At 42.5% G+C, this 17,143-nt stretch overlaps 1 protein-coding gene across 1 annotated transcript in view; it reads left to right on the plus strand.

Moving 5' to 3' along the window:
- The window catches only part of OTOS (otospiralin), a 439,145-nt gene that overhangs the window by 53,390 nt on the left and 368,612 nt on the right, over nt 1-17,143 (plus strand). The gene's annotated exons all lie outside the window — the stretch shown is intronic.

Here is a 17,143-nt window from a genome sequence, read left to right on the forward strand (position 1 = left end):
CAGTGGAGCAGGGCTCCACGCTGCAGCCCGTGGAGGAGCCCCCGCTGGAGCAGGTGGCCCTGCAGTGACAGAGGCTGTGGCCTGTGCAAGACCCCTGCCGGAGCAGATTCTGGGCCAGCCCTGTAGCCCGTGGAGAGGAGCCCATGCAAGAGCAGGGGATGGAGGGGGAGCTGCTGCCCGGGGGGGACCCAGGCTGGAGCAGTGTGCTCCTGAGGGATGGAGCCTGTGGGACGGAGCCATACTGGAGCAGTTCTCGAGGAGCTGCTGCGGGTGGGAAGCCCACGCCGGATCAGTTTGGGAAGGACGGCACCTGTGGGAGGGACCCCACGTTGGAGCAGGGGACAAGAGTGACCGAGAAGGAGCGGCAGAGAAGCACTGTAGACTGACCATAACCCCCAGTCCCCTGTTCCCCTGTGCTGCTTGGGGGGAAGAGGTGGAAGAGAGTGGATGGGGGGGGAGGTGCTTTTGGTTTCTTCCCTTTGTTTCTCACTTCCCTAGCTTGTTAGTAATAAGCAATAAATCTTACTATCTCCTTATGCCAAGTCTGTTTTGCCCATTACAATAATTACTGTGTGATCTTCTCGTCCTTATCTCAACCCTTGAGCCCTTTTCACATATTTTCTCCCCATTCCTCTTTGAGTAAGGGGAGTGAGAGAGCAGCTGTGGTGGAGCTCGGCTGCCCACTCGAGCGGAACCACGACAGTAGCTGATGGCTTTTGTGCTGTATCATGCATCGATGTCTGGACCCTGTGATTGCCTTCAGCTTTTGGCTTTAAACAGTAAGATGAACCTCTTCCTTGTTACAGGTGAACATGCAGCTTTTGGTGAAAGGTCTTTTTGAAAGCTCTTCCAGAGTTTTGAATACTCGGTTGGTGTTTTTGTTTTTTGGTTTGGTTGTTTTTTTTTGGAGCATGGTATGTTCTCTGTGTGAAGTCCATGGAGGAGATCTTATAGGAGGGCTATGTGGATGGCTGTTGCCCAAGACTAATGTGAAGTAAAATGGTTTTGAGTTCTATATTTTTTTCTAAATGGCAATCCGCATAAGAGGGAATATAATTATTTTAAACTGTAAGGGATGGTCAGTTGTAATAGCATGCAACTATATATTTTTTTCAATCTTTTTTCTATCTTGTGACTTCATAGCTTCCTATACGCTTTTTTTGTCCTGGTTAATTGTTACTGCTTTTTGCTTTCTTAAAGCAGAATTCTGTGCAGTGTCTGTCAGGTTGCTTCTGGGCTGCCGAAGCATATGGGGTTTCTCTCAGAGTCTGGAGCCCTAGGCTGTTAGCTTTGCCCTTAAAACTTACCTTTGTGTAAAAGGATCGGTCCTTGATAAACACTGGATCATGAGTGATTCACAGGAGTTTGTAGTTTGATAACGTGGGCCTGGTTTTGCCCTGTATAACGGAAGTATTTCTGTACCTAAATGCTGTTGAAGTCTCTAGTATTGCTTGTGTCTTCTGAGCATAGAGGAGCTCTAAGTTCGGTGCATAATACACTCGTATGAAGATATGGCCTTACAATATGGTGGACAAAATGTCCAGCATACAGCTAAATAAAAACATCATACGATGGGTGAGCAATTGGCTAACGGGCAGGGCCCAAAGGGTGAATGGGGCTGCGTCAGGCTGGCGGGCGGTCACCAGTGGGGTCCCTCAAGGCTCCATTTTAGGGCCGGTACTGTTCAATATTTTTATAAACGATCTGGATGTAGGAATAGAAGGTATTTTGAGCAAGTTTGCTGATGACACCAAACTTGGAGGAGTTGTGGACTCTGTTGAGGGTGGAAAGGCCTTGCAGAGGGATCTGGATAGGTTGGAGAGCTGGGCGATCGCCAACCGCATGAAGTTCAATAAGAGCAAGTGCCGGGTCCTGCACCTGGGAAGGGGAAACCCTGGCTGCACGTACAGACCGGGCGATGAGACGCTGGAGAGCAGCCTAGAAGAGAGGGATCTGGGGGTCGTGGTAGACAGCAAGTTGAATATGAGCCGGCAGTGTGCCCTGGCAGCCAGGAGGGCCAACCGTGTCCTGGGGTGCATCAAGCATGGCATCGCTAGTAGGTCAAGGGAGGTGATTGTCCCGCTCTACTCTGCGCTGGTGCAGCCCCACCTCGAGTACTGTGTGCAGTTCTGGGCACCACAGTATAAAAAGGACATGAAACTGTTGGAGAGTGTCCAGAGGAGGGCTACGAAGATGGTGAAAGGCCTGGAGGGGAAGACGTACGAGGAACGGCTGAGGGCACTGGGCCTGTTCAGCCTGGAGAAGAGGAGGCTGAGGGGAGACCTCATCGCAGTCTACAACTTCCTCGTAAGGGGGTGTCGAGAGGCAGGAGACCTTTTCTCCATTAACACCAGCGACAGGACCCGCGGGAACGGGGTTAAGCTGAGGCAGGGGAAATTTAGGCTTGACATCAGGAGGGGGTTCTTCACGGAGAGGGTGGTTGCACACTGGAACAGGCTCCCCAGGGAAGTGGTCACTGCACCGAGCCTGTCTGAATTTAAGGAGAGATTGGACTGTGCGCTTAGTCACATGGTCTGAACTTTTGGGTAGACCTGTGTGGTGTCAAGAGTTGGACTTGATGATCCTTAAGGGTCCCTTCCAACTCAGGATATTCTATGATTCTATGAATAAGTGACCAGAACAACTTCTGTTGAGGAAAGAAAAAAAAAGTTAGGAAAATACACTGGAAGAAAATCTGACAGATACGTAACTAAGAAGAATTAACTGAGAGAAAAAGTTCCAGAATGTTAAACTAAAACAGCTACCTCAAAGGACTCCAGTCCCTTGAGGTGGGCTTATCTCGAGGATGAGTACCAAAATTCATCTTTAATATGTTCTGGGAAACCAAAAACAGGAAATCAGATCAGTGGCTCAGAGCTGTGTTAGACCTTGACCTTTGTGCAAGCTCTGCCTGGCTGTAATGTTTGTTTGTAATGGCAGTTTTGGCTGTAATGTAATGTTTGTTTCTATGACAAAGTGACGCGCTTGGTGGATGAGGGAAAGGCTGTGGATGTGGTCTACCTTGACTTCAGCAAGGCTTTTGACACCGTCTCCCACAGCATTCTCCTCAAGAAACTGGCTGCTCTTGGCTTGGACTGGCGCACGCTTCGTTGGGTTAGAAACTGGCTGGATAGCCGGGCCCAAAGAGTTGTGGTGAATGGAGTCAAGTCCAGTTGGAGGCCGGTCACTAGTGGCGTCCCCCAGGGCTCGGTGCTGGGGCCGGTCCTCTTTAATATCTTCATCAATGATCTGGACGAGGGCATTGAGTGCACCCTCAGTAAGTTTGCAGATGACACCAAGTTAGGTGCGTGTGTCGATCTGCTCGAGGGTAGGAAGGCTCTGCAGGAGGATCTGGATAGGCTGCACCGATGGGCTGAGGTCAACTGCATGAAGTTCAACAAGGCCAAGTGCCGGGTCCTGCACCTGGGGCGCAATAACCCCAAGCAGAGCTACAGGCTGGGAGAGGAGTGGTTGGAGAGCTGCCAGGCAGAGAAGGACCTGGGAGTGATGGTGGACAGTCCGCTGAATATGAGCCAGCAGTGTGCTCAGGTGGTCAACAGGTCTTTAAAAGACATTTAGATGTAGAGCTTGGTGATATGGTTTAGTGGAGGACTTGTTAAAATACAATGGTTCTCCTTATCAGGAGTACTTTGAGCGGTAGTAAATCAAGAACTGCTTGCAATGTCGCTATTTTGAGCAATGGTGGAAGGATTTTTTAAACATTCTTCTCATGACGTAGTACCAGAATGTCACACTTCTCTTCTGCATTGATCTGAATGCACTGAGATGAGCAGACGTTACAGGTTAATCCATAAAATTCTCCTCACTTGGGTGGCTAGGTACTGCTGTGATGGAAAGACAGCTTACAGTGTTAACCTCTTCTGAGTCATGAACAGGTGGAAATGTTCAAAATAATTTCTGCCAAGAATCTGGGAATGTCTAAGCTAATCTACATGGAAGTTCCTGCCCTCAGACTTGTAACTCAGTCTCCAGACAAGTCTTTTGTCTTCCTCTGATCTGTCAGTGTGTATGGAGATACAATACAGATTCAGAATCTCAGCTGGTGGAGTGCTTTGGTATGCTTTTGCTTTGTGTTCTGTGAAGGTGCAGGACATGTGATAAACTTTGCACAAAGCAGAGAAATCAGCAGGGCTCGCAAGACTTCCAGGTACAGTGGTAGTGGTAGACTTCCAATGAAGCACACAACTGCATGCTCTTTTAGCTTCAGTAAGTTCTGTATTGTGCAGAGATGAATCTCTGATTTCTTACAGTGTAATACCCGGTTTTAATGTTCTTCCATCTGAATAGCATTATTGGCATCAGAACAGTGCACATATAAACTGCAATATTCATTAACTGCAGAAACAATCTCTAACTTTTAAACTACGTGAAACATCAGTGAAATAAAAGTCTTGTTATAAACTGAAAAAGTAGTAAGGAAAAGACTGAAGAGGTCCCTTCTGAAGAGCATTTCTTTGAGAATGAATGGAAAGGTTGTATGCAAATCAGATTTTAATAAGACAGTACAATACGTAACTGAAAACAAGAGCAAACAGAGCTCTTACAGTCCCATAGTACCAAAAAATAGATAACGCAAGCAATGCCTTTTTCCAAAAATACCAGCAGTTTCCATCATACATAGGAGTAAAAAAGAAAACTGCTAATGGTAATATCTGGAAAACATTTACGTAAGTCTATTTTTCTACAAAGCCAATAACATGATTTTTTCTTATATGGTCTCTTGCAAGGTGTCATCACTAGCTATTTCCATCTCTAGGAGTTTACAGTTCTTTCTCTGCGTTCACATTTCATGCTATTCCTACTAACATGCTGTGCAGGAAGAATTGCATTGCTCTGATGTGCAGCTGGAACTTCCTGGATCTCTGCATTTTTCAGGCATTCCCCATCATACCCTGCAACTGAGGCAACAAAGAAATCTTTCTGGTCACATTGTGTAGAGAGCACGTGACATTTGGGGGTAGGGGAGGAATTACACTGCCCTGTGGAAGCCAGGTTGTTCCATGAGCCCCAGCGCTGCACGGTTCTGTACACATTTCAGTGATCTTATTGACATCTCAGAATTTATCCTTGGGAATACTGCTGTGTAGTGGGAGGAAAATGCGATGCTGTTAGCAAACTGATAATTGAAAGTAATAAAAGCCTTAAGCAAATGCATAAAACTCTTCCCAATCATGGTATTTATGGCCCCAAACTGTTATAGAGATATTTATAGGTTCAGTGGAAATACAAAACATATGGTATCTTTATCCGGAAATATTCTTTCAATTATACCCTGCATGGTTCTCATAAACATCCCTCTTTCATCTAAAAATTCTCCAGTACATTAGGTAAGAAACATCATTCCGTTTTGCAGGGGAATGTGGTAAACAAACATCTTGTTCTAACAGATGTTGAAGTGTTTTACAGATTTCAATCAGCAGAAAGAATATTCTGTAACTTTTGGCTCTGGTACTGCAGCTGCTAGGCCACACATCTTGTATCTTGCTTTTATATTTGATAGGTTGGAGATTTTGTGGGATCAGCATTTTTCCTGGTTTTCATCTGTTAAAGAATAAGGGTCTTAGTCCGCTTTCATTGCAATGTACTGAAACTCCTGCTTTGCAAATGGAGCAGGATCATACCTTAATGCATCATTTAATATATCTGTAGAAGAAATTTCTGGGATCAACTTCTCCAGCTCTTGCTAGTCTCTGGAAATAGTGCTTATGGGAACTGGATTGGTTTTCTCGTAATGCTTTGTTACAAAACAGCCCAGTGTTATCTTGGCAAGTGTCTTTCATAATCTGCGAAGGATTGATCTCAGGTTAGTAGAAAAGAAGGTACTCCAGGAAGATCTGAGAATCAAATCAAAAGGTGATGTTATGCTTCATCTTGGCTTTGAGAGGAGCGTGCTTCTGGCCAGTGTGGCTGTTATTCCAGCCTCTCTTGAAAGGAGAGGATGAGCATTGTCTCGGATCTAGCACATGTTTAAGGATCTTGTCCAACGTTTTTGCTGATAAGGTTGTTTTGAGGTGCAGTTCATATACCCTGTGCTAGTCTTCTGCATGGGTAGACCTGGGATTTTTATAACTTCTTAAAACACCCTCATGGATCTTGCAAGAGCCTACCCTATCAAGGTACTATGCCTGCAAGAGTTCCCTGGAGGTCAGTTTGCCTCTGTACCTATCTTGATTCTTGCAGGAGCTGAGCTGTAGTGCAGTATGTACTGGACTTGAGCTGTTCAGTGGAAGCTTTAATGTTATGTCTGTACACTGGAAGAGGCATTTTTGCTGAGGCCCTTCAGCACGATGCTCTTCACTGCCTTCCAGATACTGCCATTTCTTAAGAGAAGATACTTCCAAGCCTTGCTTGCCATGGCGGCAGTTTGGTTAAATTAGCATGTCTTAAATCACCTCTTCTGTGCAAAAATGAACCTGGTGGAATTTTTTCTCATCTCCAAACTGTACTGATTGCAGTTACTTAGTCTTGGGCATGAGTGTTGCAGTCTCTACTATGTATTCATTTCTGCTTAAGAAAGTCTGTAGAAGGCTGTCAGCTCATGGTATGGCTAGTAAAATAGAGCTAGTAAAATGGCTAGTAAAATATAATATATACCTTTGGTATATGCACCAAGTTTTTGAGCCCTTTTGTCAAATTTCCGTTCACTGATTTTTCTACAACTTTTCCACTTTGTAAGTTCTGCCAGTCTCCTATCCGTTAGTTTGTCTTGCAATAGTCACTGATTGTCTCTTATTCCAGCTTCTGTGAGCTGTCTTCCTGTGAAATTCTTCAAGTGTTCCTGTTGCCTAAAATGGCTACAGAGTTAGTGACAATCACAAGGTCACTTTTTTTTTCAGAGCTCCTCTCTGTCAGTTTATTGTATTGTGCCAAAGAGCTGTTGTGCGTATAGACAGGGTCTCTGGGTTTTATTTTCAAAACTGCATCCTGCTGTGAATCGTTACCCTGCTTTAAAATACAGCTCTTTTCATCTTACTGTTTTCTGGGTTCTTGTAAGGAGGGTAGAAGCAACTGTTACATCTTACAGGCATGTCTTTAAGGCTAGGTTTTGAGTGCAGATCTCTTGCTCCTCACATTCAAGATGAATATTCAGAATCTTTTGCTATGGTAATTCTGCTTGTCTATTCAGAATGCAAACCACAGAAACAATGTAATTGGAGAGGAAAATATGTTCTCTTAAAGTCTGGGAACACTAGAGGAGCTAATTTTCCTGGTGTTCTCTGACACACGTATTGCTGATCACTGGGTATAAATTATTCAGATGTTAAAAAAATCACAGTTGTAAATATGAAAGGAGTTTGTAGCAGTAATCACAACAAACCAATGTTACTAAATTACTGAAACAAATTATTTACGTCATCCTTTTTTTTTCCTGTTTGACCTTTAAACTGTAGCTTATGCTTCTCAGTTTAGAGTGCTGTGGTAGGACTGGAAGCCACGCTGATTGTGGCTGAGGGTTCTCTGTGGCTCAGGATGCCCCATTAACCTAACGTGAACAGTTTTCCAAATCTTCCATTCTCCAAATGTGAATGGTGTTTTCAAAGCATTCAAAGTTTGGGGAAAGGTAACAATTGAATGCACTAAGTCACACAGTCAAAACACCCAGAATAGCAAGGAAGGTATCCTTGGGGTTATAAGTTGACCTAAGGTACAGACAGGTGACAAGCATGTGGCAGGCTGGGATTTGGGACCAATATGGTTGGGAGAAATAATCTGTACAATGCTGTAAAGCACTTTGAGTCCTCTGTTTGCCTGCTCTGCGCTGTGGGCTATACAGATAAATCTGGAGTGTGCAATGAGATGGAAATGGTGATAGAAGAGCTCTCTTTCTGAGCAGGAAGACTGAGGGTCCTTGTAAATGTCTTAGGATGCACTTAGGAGTTCATAATGCATAAGGTAAAACTAAAGTTTTCTTCTAGTCATTTGTTGGGAAGAAACATCTTCGCAACAGGTGAGAGCCATCTTTCCTCATTCATACTTACCTAGGCCCTGCTACAAAGTAGTCAAGCAGCATGTGATTTGATTTTATCTTGGGGCGAAAAAGACCCTAAGAGAGTTTTGTGGAGCTGATGTTAACAGATGCTTCAACACTTCTCATTTTTGTCTAAATTAGGGCAATAGAAAAATGTATAAAGGCTTTATTGCTCACGTTTTGCTGTTGCTGCTTTTTGGTGTAAAATTTTTATACTACTAGTCTAGGCATCTGACTTCTCACAGGCTTTGCAACAAGCCAATGATACCTGAAAAGGCCTGGTTGGATTCTCTTTCCAGGTTTGGTTAAAGTAGCCTAATTTTGGGAGATAAGTTATTCCATGTGAATGAAACACTACCGGGAAGCCTAAAACTTCTGAGCTTTTTGTTGCCTTATCTGTGGTTTACATTACTGTGCTGGATAGGTTCTTACCTCCATTTGGAGAAAGCAAAAGCTCTGTACATGGAGAAACTGGGGGAACAACACTAGGCATCCAAATGACAACCTGTTCTGTTAGAGAACTTCTTGTGTTCATTGAAAAGTGGGAGACCTTTGTTGTTGCGTCCTGGCATGAGTGATTATCTCAAATCTCAATTCAACTGCTGTTTCTTCTAGAGCTGTTGCAGAACCAGTTTCTGGAAAGAAGAATAAAGTATATTAAGGTGCCAATGTTTGAAAAATATGCTGTAATTTTATTAAGGTGCCAATGTTTGAAAAATATGCTGTAATTTTCAATAGCTACAGACTGTTGCTGGGTAAGTGACAGCTTCTCTGCTGCACAAGAAGGCATCAACTGCTCCAGTTCACATCTGTGGAAGCTGATAGACAAACGTTGCCCTGAATCTCAAGCAGCATGCAATCCTTGTTAGAAAAACAAAACCTTAAAATCTCTTGTTCTTGACAGTTTTCACTAAATTGTTCCTAAAGTGCAAGCACACAATATCTTGCCTCAGAATCCCATGGTGTGCTTTGGTCAATTGAAGTGAATAATTTGGCTATCTTGTGGGTGCACGGCATCTGTTCTGGGCTGCTGAACTAAGCACTTAACAAGGTTGTGAGAGCAAATCCTTCCTTGCTCTAATTCCACTGCCTTTAGTGGTATTGCACCAAGTATTGATTTGGCCTGTTTTAATCTCAGAGCAGAACTCTTGCCAAAATTGAGGATAAGCACGACAACCATTACATTGATTTATCAAAGTGAAAGGGGAGTTGCATTATGAATTTTGGAATTCAATATAGTGCATAAATGGCATTTCCATCAGCAAAAATTGAGAAAGTTGATTTATGACAGATAACTCCAATAATTTCTGAATTTCCATATTAATAGGAAACTGGTACTTCCATTTGTACTATTATCCCCACATGTGCCATCTTCTTATAAATATGGAAATACAGTAATTATCTGTAGAACTACTCTATTTTTGGATTGTACTGTAGAACTTAATAAATGGAGTTATTTTTCATACTATCCTTTTTTTGCTAAATTTTTATTGAGTCTGGTGTACTGCACTGAAAGAAACTCTGTTTAAGCCATGTTTGATAGCCTAACTAAAACTAGATGCCTACAGACTAGTTCTTTTTCTTTTAGCCAAAAGCATAGAACCAAACCCTAACATGAGATCCTACTGATATGTTACCTTCATTGTTTTGAGTTTAAGGGAAATGTGCTCAATAGGAACTCGTAAGATGTATTGTTCATTGAAAACGAATTAATGTAAACGGTATTGACAGTAAATAAAACTAAGGCTGAAACTAGACCTCAGCATCGTTTTATGGAGTTGATAAGGTGAATATTAACACCTTCATCGATGATACTTCTATGTGCTAATGGCACTTCAGGACTGTAGTAATGCAAGGCGTATGTGAGGACTAAAATTGGAAATGGAGCACGTTAGTTCTTGGTGGATAGTACAGTATCTTGAAGTGGTGCTGAATGAAAACTGTGGTGCCGTGGGTTTGGTTACACATGTAGTCCATCTAACCACATTTCTTTTAAACTGCGTGTCCTAACATGTGAGTCCTCCTGGAGTATTGGCAGCACTAGCCCGGGGATGCTCAGCTGTTTTACATTGCCATACGTTGTTGTCTCCTTTGAGTCATTTGTTACTGCTGATGCAATAGAGCAGGATGTAAGTTATGGGTATGGGACATAACTAATCAAAAGCCTACTTCCCATTCCCTAGTACAAACTGCTTCACAGCAGGTATCTGTTGATGGGGCTTGCAGTATGTTCACCCCATGACGTTCTTCTGAACCCAGTCAGCCAGTGAAAATTTGACCATGTGAAAATTGCTCTTAGTTCTGTGAAGGTGCCTACGTGTTATGAATTGTGGTTCTCTGTCTTAATTTGTATATACCTAAGGGCTTTCATGTTGCAATTAAAACTGAATCCCAGATCTTTCTGATGTCTTTTCTAAGTGTAATGTTCACTTCAGGGGAAATGAATTTTAGAGGGAAGCACCATTTACCAGGACAAGCCTTTTTCATTGGGAGCAAAATATATTGCAAAAACTTGGCTTTGGGTGGTGCTTCCTGACCTTTCTGTGGTCTGAGGTTAATCATTAAAGCACTGATTTTTGTGAGTGAAAATAGTATCAGTCAATGTTGTGAAGATCTTCAGGATTTCTCAGACTGTTTTTTCTACGCTACCTGTAAGCCATACGCATTGTTTTTTGTCCTTGTGTAGTTGGAAAAATCACACGCTCTGAGCTGTGAATATTTTTGTGGGTTGAAGACACTTGTAATGTCAAGGGCTGAAAGTATGCTCAGTTATAGCACTAGCCACTCTGATCAGCAAAGTGATTTCATCAGACTTCAGAAAACAAATGATGTTTGATTTAGCTGGGTAAAAGTGATATTTCAGAACTAGCTTCAGCAATCTTTCTGTGGCTTACCAGTTGGTCTGCAAGAGATGAAATGGAGTAAAGAGTCTACCATAGTTGAAATTGGATGCAGGCACCTTGAAGCATATCTTGAATGTGCTTCTGTTGCATACAGAATTATAAAGTTAGAAGATTTTTTAAAGGCTTCTCTGACCTTCCAGTTAAAATGTTAACTCAGTCTTGGGCACTAAAATCAAACACTATGATGCAGTGATGCTTACAAAATTTTGTTGGATTTGAGTAGCTGCAGCTGATGTCCTGTTAGGTTTTTAAGGAATCTGTTTTCCTTTGAAGCTCAACCACGCAGCCATTGGTTAATGTTGCCTATTGGCCTGAATAATAGGCCATGGAAGATGCTTTTCATCCTGTTCAACTGTCTTTTAATCAGGCTCAGGACACTTTCTCTCAGGAGCTGAATACACAGGGAATTTATTCTGAGCATTAGCATCCCCAACCAGGATGTTGATTTCCTTCTTGGACTTCTTTTGAGGATGTCTCTAAGTTGTTGGTGCATATCAAGTTACTTAAAAAGGGCTGAGTGAAGGTAGTAGAGCTTGGTTTAGACCTAGCTAAGAGCTTTTTCAAGGCTTCTGCTGGCAGTGGTTAAGATGTCTTACGCTGAGGAAAAGGAACAGTTGGTAATTACCTGACAGCTTGAGTTTTTGCTTTAACTGTAGTGGAATTCACATATTGCTACTCTGCTCAGTCATTCAGCGAAGCCCCTTTTCTTTGAGAATTACAAAATGTAGCTGTTTGGAAGGATGCAGGAAGGACTAAAGCAGGACTCTCAAGTCTCTTCCAAACGGGAATAATAAACTACTATTCAAAAGGATCTACTCCAGGCTTTTTGGCAGTACTTCCCTTTTCTTTTCTGAAGGTAACTTTTAAGCTGGTTCAGTTTAAATGGCTTCAGTTCACAGACTGTAGTTCCGGCTTCCCTAAAGTTGGATGACCTTTCAACACATGAGTCTGGGACTCCAGGGACAGGTCTGTGTGGCTGGACTTCAGAGGATGAGGCATGTCAGTAGCTCTGTACTAAAGGCGGTGTTGCTGTGGTGCTCTTGGTGGCTCATCTTATGCAAAATGGGCTTGGGTCTCAGCAGGGTGTTGTATGGAGTCACAAGGGGGGGCAGGAAGGCTAGCATTTGGGGATTTGTTGGAGAAAGTGGAAGGTGAAGGACAACAGTTAGTTAGGTATGCTGTTTCAACACCTCAGTTGATAGAAATCATCCTTCTGTGCAGAATTAATTAGAATTAAGCCTTCTGTGAGCCAGCTGTGAAAATCGCGTCTGGTATAATTTTGGTTGATTTTAATCTTCAATTCAAATTAAAGAAAATATACAGTTCCTAGAAACCAGGACTCTTTATTGCCAATGATTCCATTTTTTTTTTTTTTTTTTGTTTGGTGCCAAAGACCTAGAAGAGATTCAAGTAGGATTTAGGCAATTTAACTGAACAGTGTTCTCCTGCTTTCTTTAGTTGCAGCCTTGCTGTTGATGTAAAGCTTTCTGCTCTTGTCCTCCAATCTCTGGATTTGTTGGCTACTGCTAATTAGACCTATAAGGAATAAAATAAACTGACCTCAAATTAACAGTGGGCTATTCCTGTGGAGCCATCCAAACCATTTACAGTATTGATCAGTTAAGTCCTGTGAATTCTTTAAGTCGGTCAATGATGTGATCTGAAAAGTCAGATTATGACAGTGAGCCCCTGCTATGCTAACTTTTAATTTATAATACAGGGCCTCAAAATAGACTTTGATCAGTGTGGGTTTTCTTGTTTCATGTTTAAGACTGAAGTAAAAAGTCGTCTTTTTGAAAAAGTGTTTCCTGTGGGGATACATTACACCAAGTCAGTAGTCCAGTAGAATTAGAAATAATGCTTCAAATTTCAATTCAATAATCTGGGCATCTGGAGCTCTAAAAGCTTTTTACGTGTCATATGGCTCTGGGAAGATAAAGAGAACTTGTATTTGTATGGTATTGTAGTTCTGTTACCTCACCTGACTTGGAAGTGATTAGTTTAGGGGCACGCTCCGGTTACGTGAATGACAAATTGGAGAGGAAAGCCATGGATGGAAGACATGCAAACTAGAACTTGTGGATTCTGATGGCAGCCCTGGGAAAGAAGAGGGAGAGTATCTTGTGCAGTGTATGAGCTGTTGAGAAGGAGAAGAGTGGTGGTGCACCAAGGGCAGCATGCCAACATTTTTTTCATAAACTGAGACGTCCTGCAGAGACACATCAGCGTGTGTAGGGCAACTTTCAAGTCCAACTGTATAAAATGGAGAGCAGCATGTATAAACAAACCTATCACAAGTTATAATGAGCTATTGACACTAAAAATAGAGCACTTATTTTACTGCTGCTGGCTGGTGCTTAGCCAAATTTGGAAGACAGAATAGACATTTCTAATTGGTAAAGTGAATGCTGTGCTCTTTTTAGATATCTGAAACACTGCGTGCACTTTTTACTTGAAAACTGGCTTTTGTGGAATCTTAGTTTAGTTTTTAGGGGAAATGTTGGTATGATTTTGCAATTAACAGAGGATCTGTAAATAGCACACATCACAGTCTGTGAAACATACACTTGATGTTATTGCTGGCCACACTTATTCTTCACTTTTCACTTTTACATTTCTTCACGTAGCCTACCTCTTTCTGAGGCAAAAAACAGTATCTACCTGATTTATGTGGATTTTACTCCCATTTTTTTCATTTTCTGGGTGCTGAAATGACACACTGACTGCTCAGACCATCCCCAGGGTCTGCCGGAATAGGAGTTGCAACAGACTCTTTTCTCTATCACCTACAAGGGCTTATGTTACCAAGAATCAGTTGAACGAATCTTTAGAGGCCAGCACCAATTTATTTCAGCTATGACAAAAAGCATGTTACTTTGGTGCTGTTTCCCTTTCCTTCCCCAACATCCGTGGTTTTACTGATATTTTCATGTTCCTGGTATTGCATTAAAGTATGCCCAATTAGCCATTATAAGTCCGGTCAGGATACCGAACTATCACACTCAGAGATTCACAAATAACACAATACACCCTCACTCTGGTCACGTTCCATGAACTACCACAGCCACACTTAGAGTTTGGTCACGCTCAGTGAGAACTATCACGGCTAGACTTAATGAGTAGTGCAGTTTATTACAGCATCAGGTACACAGGTTCTTTGGATTGCCAGTGATAAATTCACTGCCTGCAAAGCACATTCAAATACCAAACGTATGAGTAACACTGCCTGGCTATAAATGTGTTAAGAGGTATAAAGCGATGCTATGGAGATTTCTAAGTTTCCTGGGGGGCACTTGGCAGAAGCAAGTGGTCACATCTTACCCCATGGCATCCTGGGCAGGGGGCAGGAAGAGAGGCTCAGCCTGTCAACTGATCCCAGAAGTCAGAAGGTTTCCTTCATGATGGCATCTTCCCTACCATCCCCTCTCTCTTAAGCCTGTTTCTGTTATTTTCTATCTATTAGGTGGAGCTTGAGTAACTCTAGTCAGGCATAACTTTTAACCAGTTGTAACCAAGATTTCTTGTCTTCATTTAAAGGTGTAGGCTCTGAGAAATTCAGAGTGTGTGCTCAGTGAGGGGTGGTTGCACCTTGGGGATGGGTAGCTTTTGGGATGGAGGTGTGTTTTGGTATTATAATGATATTATGAGTTCACCAGAGTACAGCGTTTTGTCAGAAACATGACAGGCCGTTGGCTCGGGGTAGCAAATGTGCAGCTTGCTGGTCTCTGTGCACAGGAACAGTCAAGTCCCCATCTTGTCCCAGAGCCTGGCCGCGGTGCCCCCGCTCTGCTCCACACTGCGTGCTGCTCCGCTTCGAGTCAGCGCACCAAGTTCCCCCCGTGTGGTCAGCAGCTAAGGTTGGAGGCCCAGGGAACTTCTATGGAATGGAGCTACACTCCACCCTAGAAGCTTCTTCAATCTTGTGTACCTTTTCTTAAAAATGTGAATATCAGTTTAATTTACAAGTTACCTCAGGCAATTATTCCACACCTGGATAGCTTCTGGTCCTGTCTGTTGTCCCTCATCTCAGTCCTCATTCAAGCCCTGCTGAGATTGCGGCTAGTCATGCTGTCAAGGAATTGAGTCCCTGTGGCATTAAAGATGCTGTGCTTTGTTCTGCCTTTTAATACTTCCTGTGACTATGGCTGTTGGCAACTGCAGGTCATGGTCAGGGAGGTACCTTCTGCTTCTCGGTACTTCTGTATGGCAGCAGCTATGCGATACAGTTTGATAGCAGCAGCACGAGGATGCCTGGTGCTGTCTGAGCTAGCTCAGGCTTAGAAGTGACTCAAGCATCAGCTTCAAACCACAGAAGTGACAAGACAGGTGGCTCAGTGGGTATCACAGCTGTTACTGTGATCTGTTGCTTTCACAGTGAGAAAGGATGTTTCACAAAGTTTCTGCTAGTCAATTATCCTGTTTTCACAGGTATTCTCATTTGAAACAAATAACTGATATATCTAAACAGCTAAATCAGCTCGTAATGCATATTCCCACACTTCTTTTTCCTGCTTTAACTAAAGTTGGTCCCAAGAATTACAGAAAATGTCTGTAAAGTCCTACTAAGACTATGATTTCACAGTAATAGCGCATTTCAGTTCTTGGTGAGCACCTTTCATTGATTTTTTATTTTTTATTAAATAAAAAAAAAAAAAAGCCCCTAAAAAAATCTTGAGTGGAACACTGCAAAAAATGCTGTCAGGACCCACTGGTTTGTTTGGGCTTGTGGAGAGCAGACATGGTGACGTGAGGTAGAACAACACCATTTAATTCAGTCTCACCTGTCATCGTCATCAGTGCATATAGGAAGCCTTTCATAAACAAAGTCTTCCTTGAAAAAATTATTCTTCTGGCTTTTCGAGGGATAACTACTAGATGGTGTTTGGAGACTGCCTTTTTGTGACAGCCGTTGTCAATGGTCATAGGAAAACTGAAAGAACAAATATATTTTGAAAGAGCTTGTATTATCTGCCTCCTTTGAAAAGATTTGAATGTTGCTTTTTGTGCTTAGCTTTTTAAGGTCAAATTTTCTTTCTTTTCCCTTGAGGAAAAAGAAGACCAAATAAGCAGAATAGTCAACACAGAACTGCATGCATGTCTTTGCCACTTTGCAATTGCTGATGTAACTCCCAGTTTGACTGATAAATGAATCCCACCAACGATCTCCTCTTTCTTAGCTCCAGTATTTAGCATTAAGCTATATCACCCGTTCTGGGTGCCCTTATATTGCTTATGCTGAGAGCACTTGATAGCACAATTTCTAGGCATGAAATGCCAGGTATTTCTCTACCTTTTTCCCGAGGCTTCTGCCGTCTTGAGAAACTGAGAAATGTCAGTTCAGTAATACCTTCTGCTAGCTCCTATCTGTGCATCTGCAGTGGGCCATTATATGATTGTTTCCCATGATATCCTTCCTAGTGACATTTTACATGCATACTATTTTCCCCAAATGACTTTCCTGCATGCTAAATTTCATGGTAGAATGAATCTCAGCAGCTGAAGTGGTACATTAAGCTGGGGAAGTGGTGTGTCATAAGGAAAATGCTTTTAGGCACACTCCTAACAGATGATTTTAGCTGGTGTTATGACTAGGCGTTGCTACCTTTCTGTTCACAATTTCCAGAATGCATGTCTTTTGGTTTTGCAGTCCTTAAAACACATAGGAAAGAGAAAGTAAGTCTGCATGGGTAATCTCATGAAAGCCTCTTTTATAATTAAGTGTAAACTATGATTCATTCCATTGCCAGGATATTATGCCACTTTGATAAACGTTCATTTTATTATTGGAAGTCCCGATTCCCTTGTTAAAATTTTCTATTAAATCAGAATGTGCAGAAGCTTCCAAAATCCACGTTGCTTCTGCTATGTCACTTTTATTCTTATGCAATGTAAATAGACAAATAAGTTATCCCATTGTGTTAGCCTAGGGCTGTAAAACATGCCCTTGAAACCAAAACCAAAACACAGCGTAATTGAAAATCTCCTAGCAAGGCAGTCCTATGGCACACCTTCTGTTCCTGGCAGTGTGAAGCAAGGAATTGACCATGGGGCTAAAGGGCTATTAAGAGGCTGAGGACACCTTTAGCAAGCTGCCTGTAGGTGTAATACGGTCCTGTCCTGTGAGCTGGGCTTAGCTCTCAATGAGGTAGTGTAGGAGACAGAAAGCTGAGCAGGACGCTGTCAGCCATAACCTTGAGACAGGGCTGAAATGCTTCAGGCTGCTTAGGAAGCTTGTCCTAAGGCTTTCTAC

This window comes from Anas platyrhynchos, chromosome 9 (genome assembly GCF_047663525.1).
Source record: "Anas platyrhynchos isolate ZD024472 breed Pekin duck chromosome 9, IASCAAS_PekinDuck_T2T, whole genome shotgun sequence".
Lineage (NCBI taxonomy): Eukaryota > Metazoa > Chordata > Aves > Anseriformes > Anatidae > Anas > Anas platyrhynchos.